A 6,895-nucleotide genomic window follows, 5' to 3' on the forward strand; every position below is an offset into this window, starting at 1 on the left:
GCGCGCGCGTGCGCGCAATGTGACTGCAATGATGTCCACACCTGCCTGGCTTGGACCCGTGTGTGTGTGTGTGTGTGTGTGTGTGTGTGTGTACGCGCGCGCGTGCGCGCAATGTGACTGCAATGATGTCCACACCTGCCTGGCTTGGACCCTAAGCCCCCGTCCCTGGTGAAAAGAGAAGCCGCTTCTAGCTCTAGTCTCTTCCCTAACTGCCTGCGGCAACCTTTGAATTGCCCTGTTATTGTTTACAAACACCTTCACCAGCTCTTTTGGGGCCTGTCTCCACAGGAAGTGTGAATCTGGGTTGAAAATCTTCCGGTTAATTTGATCCACGTAACCCACTGAATCACCCGCCGCCAGGCGCTCTGTCCAACTCTTCCGGAAAAGGGACTAATGGGCACCCCGAAATTTACGCAGGGCGCATGGTGTGCCACCACCCGCTTTTCGCCTCGTCATCCGGGTCAGCCCTCCTAAATCATCGTCCCAGGGAATTCTGTTATCCTTTCTGTGTTATACACGAGGAAGCCAAGGCTCAGGGAGGTTAATTAGCTTGATACAGAGCAGAAGCGATGAAGCCAGGTAACCACTGGCTGCTATTTTTCATTCTCAAAACCCTTCTGTTTCCACCAGGATCCAGGCTCCCTATAGAGGGACAGGACAGACCCTGGGAGCCCGAGGAAGGGGCTCCATTCCAGTCTCTTCTTCATTTCCCCCAACACACCTACCAGTCAGGGGCCTTCCTTGATGTCTACCTCTGTTGCTCCTGGTATTCTTCATCTGGGTGGAGTGATTTCCTCTGCCCTTCTGACCCTCACTACCTCCCAGTCCCCTGAGCTGGTCCATCCATGTTGATACACAGCTTTTCAGATGCACTCTCCCCACCTGCCCTCACCCCCTGTCCCCACCTGCCTTTCTCCTCTATGACCACAGTTCAGGGTGCCATTCCTGAGCCCTGACCACACTGGGCCTCCCGCCGTCTGCATGGGGCGGGGGGGGGGGGGGGGGGGGTATTCAGGCCTGCCCACTGGGAGAATCAAAGGCTGAGTCCTACCTCCCCCTACTCCGCCACCTCGCCCCAGTAGGGTCCTCTTTCCCTCACCATGGAGTTTACAAGTCACAGATCTGCTGGAGAGACCCAGGACAAGAAAACTTTGTTAAGTTCAAAGAGCTCTTTACTAGCCAGGGACATTGTTAATTTTTAATAAATCCCTCCCTGACAATGTGTGTATGTGTGTGTGATTTACTTGTTAGCCAAATAATTGCATTACAAATAATGATTGGCTCCGAGACAAAGGAGAAACTAAGTCACTTATGCCAGGCTAAGGGATATTTGGTCTTCCAAGGACCACCTCACAAAGAGAAGCTAAGGCCATAATGCCACTGTCCCAACTGGATACACTTGGTAGAAATTTTAGAAATGAAAAGGAAGAGAGAAGAAGAGGTCGCCAGATGGCCTTACCCTGTGGACAACATTCTTCTTGGAGATAGTTGGTGGAGGTATGAGAGTAGGCGGAGACATGCTGCACTCGGGTTGCAAAATCAGGGGAAAGTTCATAAGGTAAAGTCCCATCTTTCAGGGACATTTGGGGGAGCACCTGACAAAACGCTTGACAAACACTTTTGAGATGGTTGCAGAAAGAGGCTACTCAAGGCGGTTAAGGTCAAGGAAGTACATCTTGGAGAGGGTAAGCCTGCTGGAGACCTAAACGCGCCTCCGTGGGTACTCATCTCTGTGTCCCAGAGCAACAGGAGTGGGGAGTCCCAAAACCTGGGTAGGAAATTTACACACATTTCCTCTTCTTCTTCCTTGTCTTCGCCTTCCTCTTTCTCTCCTTCTCCTCCTTCTTCTCCTTCCTTTCTCCTCTTCTCTGTCAGCAGGTTGGAGGGCAGGGCCTCCCAGGCAGGGCAGAGCCAGGGGCCTTGGTGAAGCCTGCCTGAGCTGGTTGCCACACTGGCTGTGCAAGTGATTGGGTGAAAGGGTCACCCCAGCTTGGAAGTGCCAGAGGCAGGTGTGCGCAGCTAGGCACTGGGTTAGCAAGCTGGCTAGTATGTACATCTTCACTCACAAGAGGGGAAGAGGGGCTCACCTAGTGAGCCGGTGCTTTCTTCCTCCCAGCCTTGGCCCTCTCCACCTGTCTTGTCGCCTTCTCTCTTGTACCTCTCTCTCTGCAGGTAACAATTCTTCCCAGCTGACAGTGTGGCTGGCTAGGCCTGGAATCTTGCCCATGAAAGATGCAGAGGTGACCCAGTTCTCAGAGTAAGCCGGTCTTTATGCCTTTGCTCTGGAGAGTTCAGCTCCTAGGGGTGTGGTTGCATCATAGGTGTGTACAGGGCTTAGCAAGGGATCCTCCTTAGCCTAGACCTGGGCTCAGGCTTGGGTCTGTGTCTGTGATACAGCCTCAGTTTGGCATTGCATCCTGCTATATCAAACAGAACAGGAAGTAAGGTTTTGAGCTGAGCTCTAACGACCATGGAGCTGGGAAGAGAATGGTCCCCTTATTTCCCAAATGGTTGATTGGTGGAGGAGGGGCTCCAGGGCCCAGGTGGCAACATCAAAGGAAGACTCTGGTAGTTGTGAATTCTCTCTTTCAGCCTCCTCTAGACACCTCCTTTGGCAGATTATAAACAGGAAGCCCACCAGAATCTGGAGCAGGTAGCAAATTCACAGGAAGAACCTAGACATTGGGGTGGGAGCTCCAGTGCTCCAGTTCCAAGAGCCAAGCTAGAGACTTCTTCTCTTTGTTCTTCTGCATTCCCCCTTCTCTATGCCTTCCCCCATCCAGGTTTTCCCCCCAATCCTCTCCTACCATCTACTACCTCTCCTACTTCTCCTTTCCCGTCCATTCCAGGAGTCAGGTCCAGAATTTCCATCAGGCTTGGGTGGCCTCTCAGAGTCTGTGTGTTTGGGTGATTAATTCCTCCAGACTCAGAGAATCAGTGAAATTAAGCCCCACAATGGTTGAGGTTAGAGAGTGCTGTCCTAAAAAATGGGGGAGGCCTGACTTTCCACATGTCACTTGAGCCCCCAGTCATCCTCTGTGACCCTTGACTTCTGATGTTCCTGCAGGCCCAAGGCTGGGAGGATTCCTGAAGGAGGTATGGTCCCACACTGGGGAGGGAGCTATGAACACTGCTCTCATTTCCTCCCCTTGCTCTGGGGGCTATAACAGCCCAGAACCTCCACAGTCCTTCGTCCTGTGAATAAGCAGATGAACTGCAGGAGTCACGCTGGGGTTGGGGATCTAAGAACTGACACACTCAAGGCATTAAAGATGGGGAGATCATACCTGAAACACTGATGTGACCCCAGATACCTGCCTTTTCTGCAAAGCTACCTTGTACTGAGTGGGTACTAGTTTGGTTGGAAAAACCCTCTCTGTTCAATAACATGATGCGGGGCATGTAACCGACACCCTCCCCCGCCATCCCACTGGCTTGCAGGGTCCTTGTAGAAAACAGCCCAGGGCTGGTTTCTGTGGCCCTTGGGGCAGGGCCAGTGTGATGAAAGGGTGCCCCCTAGCGAACCTCCTCTCCAGCTGCTTCAGTCAGCTCCTCCAAGGGTTCCCATGGTGAGTTGGGTACCTGAGAAGGATCGAGAGTGGGTGTTGTTTGGAACAGGGTTTCATGCAGGGGACAGGGGTCTCCCGGGCCCCTCCAAGAATGGACGAATAGCCCAGCTGTGTTTCTGAGCTTTCCTCTGATGTCAGCCTCTCCTGGGCTTTTGCATGGGCCTTAAAGAGAGAGATATCATCTGTTTTCACACAAACAGCCTTAAATCATTGGCAATAGGAAAATATCTTGCATTTACTCACCTCTTCTCCTTTCCATGCATTTCTTTTTTGTATCTTATGTATTCGTTCTACAATTTCCGGAGCACCTGCTCTGAACCAGGCCTTATGAATGGAAGGAGATTTCTCTCCTTGCAGGTGCACAGGTCACAGGGTACAGGGGAGAAGGACGGTAGTACACTAGAAAGTGGAGAGTTCCATCTGGAAAGAAGGTACTAGGTACACAGGGAAGGTGTCATGGTAAGCTTCCTGAAGGAGGTGCTTTTGAGCTGAAGGCCAAGATGGTCTGTGAGGTATCTTTCCCAGGCTGGCATATGGGCAACTTGCACTAGAAGCACAGACTCCCTGGTTCACTAAAATAGGAGCAGGAAATGTTGAGCTTCTGAGCTCCAGCCACCCATATGTTCTTCTCCAGGAGTATCCCTAGGAAGGAGGGATTACAAAGGGACACTTTGTGCTATATATATGCCGAACATCAAATAGTATACTTTAAATAGGTGTAGTTTAGTATTGCAATTATACCTCAATTTAAAAAAGTTTAAATGTCAAAGAGCACTATACCATAAGAAGTAGTGCCCTGGGGCACCTGGGTGGCTCAGTGGGGGTAGAGCCTTTGCCTTCAGCTCAGGTCACTATCCGAGGGTCCTGGAATAGAGCCCCGCATCAGGCTCCCTGCTCAGCAGGGAGCCCGCTTCCCTTCCTCTCTCTCTGCCTGCCTCTCTGCCTACTTGTGATCTCTGTCAAATAAATAAAATCTTAAAAAAAAAAAAAAAGAAAGAAATAGTGCCCTGTTCCACTCTTTCTTCATCAAGTCCCATTCCCAAGACAAACATTTTCAAGTCTTAGGTGTTCTGTCATTTAAACCTAAATTTAAAGAGATAGACTTCTTTATTTCATGGTATTTCTGTTATAGGTATTAACTATTATTTCCTACTAACCACACACACACACACACACACACACACACTTACACATATGCACACTTCTCTTCCTCTATTCTTTTTTTAAAAAAAGTGGTGTTTTTTTTTTTTTTTTTTTTAAGATTTAATTTTAAAGTAATCTCTACACCCAACAGGGGGCTCAAACTCACAACCCCAGGACCAAGAGTCTCACACTTCCCTGAGCCAGCCAGGTGTCCCTCTTCCTCCATTCTCTTGATGTGGCCGCATGCCATTTTTCGGGGGGTAAATTACTATTCAGTGTTTATATGATTGTGACTATTTAAATAGTATTGCTAGCTGAATTACATGCTGTGCCATGTTTCTTAAACACCTTTTGTTTTTATTGGCATTAAATATCTGCCTCATTCTTCATTTTCTTGGTGTGCTGTATATTTAGCTTTAACCTGTGCCCAAATGGATGGACAGAATCCTAAAATTCCATTCCATGCCTGTGGTAGGCCTACTGGTGCTCTATCTGGTCCAGTTTGGTCTGATGGCCTCCCTTCTGGGGAGGTGGGAGGGGTTGCTGTCTGGTCTCACCAAACGGCATTCACCTTGAGACCTTCCTTTATCTCCATCACAGGCCCTTCTCCCACTTCTCTGTTCACTTGTTTCCCAGATTCCTTGTCTTTGTCTTCTGGTAGCTTCCTAAGAACAGATCTGTGGGAGGCACAAAACCTTTTGTGTGTTAAAACCTCCTCATTCAGGGTGCCTGGGTGGCTCAGTCATTAAGCATCTGCCTTCAGTTCAGGTCATGATCCCAGAGTCCCAGGATAGAGCCCCGAATCGGGCTCCCTGCTTAGCAGGGAGCCTGCTTCTCCCTCTCCCACTCCCCCTGCTTGTGTTCCCTCTCTCACTGACTCTCTCTGTCAAATAAATAAAATAAAAATCTTAAACAAAACAAAACAAAAACACTTCATGCTACCCTCATACAGTATTGTTACTTGGCTGGGTATAAAACTCTAGGTTAGAAATCATTTCCCTCTGTATTGGAAAGGACTGCTTCATTGTCTTCTTGCTTCCATTGTTACTGTTGAGAGTAATGATGTGATTTTAATTGCTGATCCCTGGATTTAAACTGTTTTCTCTTGCTCTGGAAACTTTCAGGATTTTCTCTGCATGTCTGATGTTCTGAAATTTCGCAGTGTTGTGCCTTGATATGTTTCTGCCCTTTGTTCTGGGCCCTTTGTGGGCCCTGTAGTCTGGCACCTTGTGTCGCTACTTGCTGAGTAGTTTCCCACATAATTTTGTTGTTACTGTTCTCCAATGTAACTGTTCTCTTTTTTGGAACTCCAGTTATTTGGATGTTAGAACTCCCAAAACAATTCTCTAAATTTTAAGTGAATTTTTCCCCCTGTTATCTTTTATTTTTCTGGGAAATTTCAACCATTCTATATTTTTGTTATCACTTTTAATTTTTAAGAGCTGTTTTTAATCCAGTGTTCCCTTTTATAATATCATCTTGTTTCATGAATTAATTATCTTCTCATATCTCTCCGGGAGTAGTAATTATAATGAAAATTGTTTTCTTATTCCAATCTTCACATTATCTCCATTTCCTTGGAGTTCATTTTTTCTGTTTGTTTGTTTTGGTCTCTGTGTCTTGTAGCTAAGGCTTCCCTCAAACGACTTTGATAGTTGGCTGTCTGGTCCTGTTTAAGAAGGAGGCATTGGGGCGCCTGGGTGGCTCAGTGGGTTAAGTCTCTGCTTTCAGCTCAGGTCATGATCTCAGGGTCCTGGGATTGAGCCCCGCATCAGGCTCCCTGCTCAGCAGGGAGCCTGCTTCCCCACCCCCCTCTGCCTGCCTCCCCACCTACTTGTGATCTCTGTCTGTCAAATAAATAAATAAAATCTTAAAAAAAAGAAGAAGAAGAAGAAGAAGAAGGTGTTTAACAGCTGATGGAATCCCTGTGTAGACACAGAGCTGGTTTCTTGGAGGGTCTCACAAAAAAAGGATGGGATGAGGTGCTGGCTTTGATGATAGGGATGCCCAAATAGCAGAATGTGTAGGTCATTTCTCTTGGGCTGGTCAGCTTCCCAGGAATGGACCCTCCTAATCTCTGCCTGGAAGCTGAAAGCCTGGAAGCCAGCATTTTGAGAGCAGAACAGGGAAGGGAAGTAGAAGCGGGCTGAAGGAGTGAGCTATGCCAGACCCCCTCCCCGCCT

The sequence above is a fragment of the Mustela nigripes genome, chromosome 2 (genome assembly GCF_022355385.1).
Source record: "Mustela nigripes isolate SB6536 chromosome 2, MUSNIG.SB6536, whole genome shotgun sequence".
Taxonomy (NCBI): Eukaryota; Metazoa; Chordata; class Mammalia; order Carnivora; family Mustelidae; genus Mustela; species Mustela nigripes.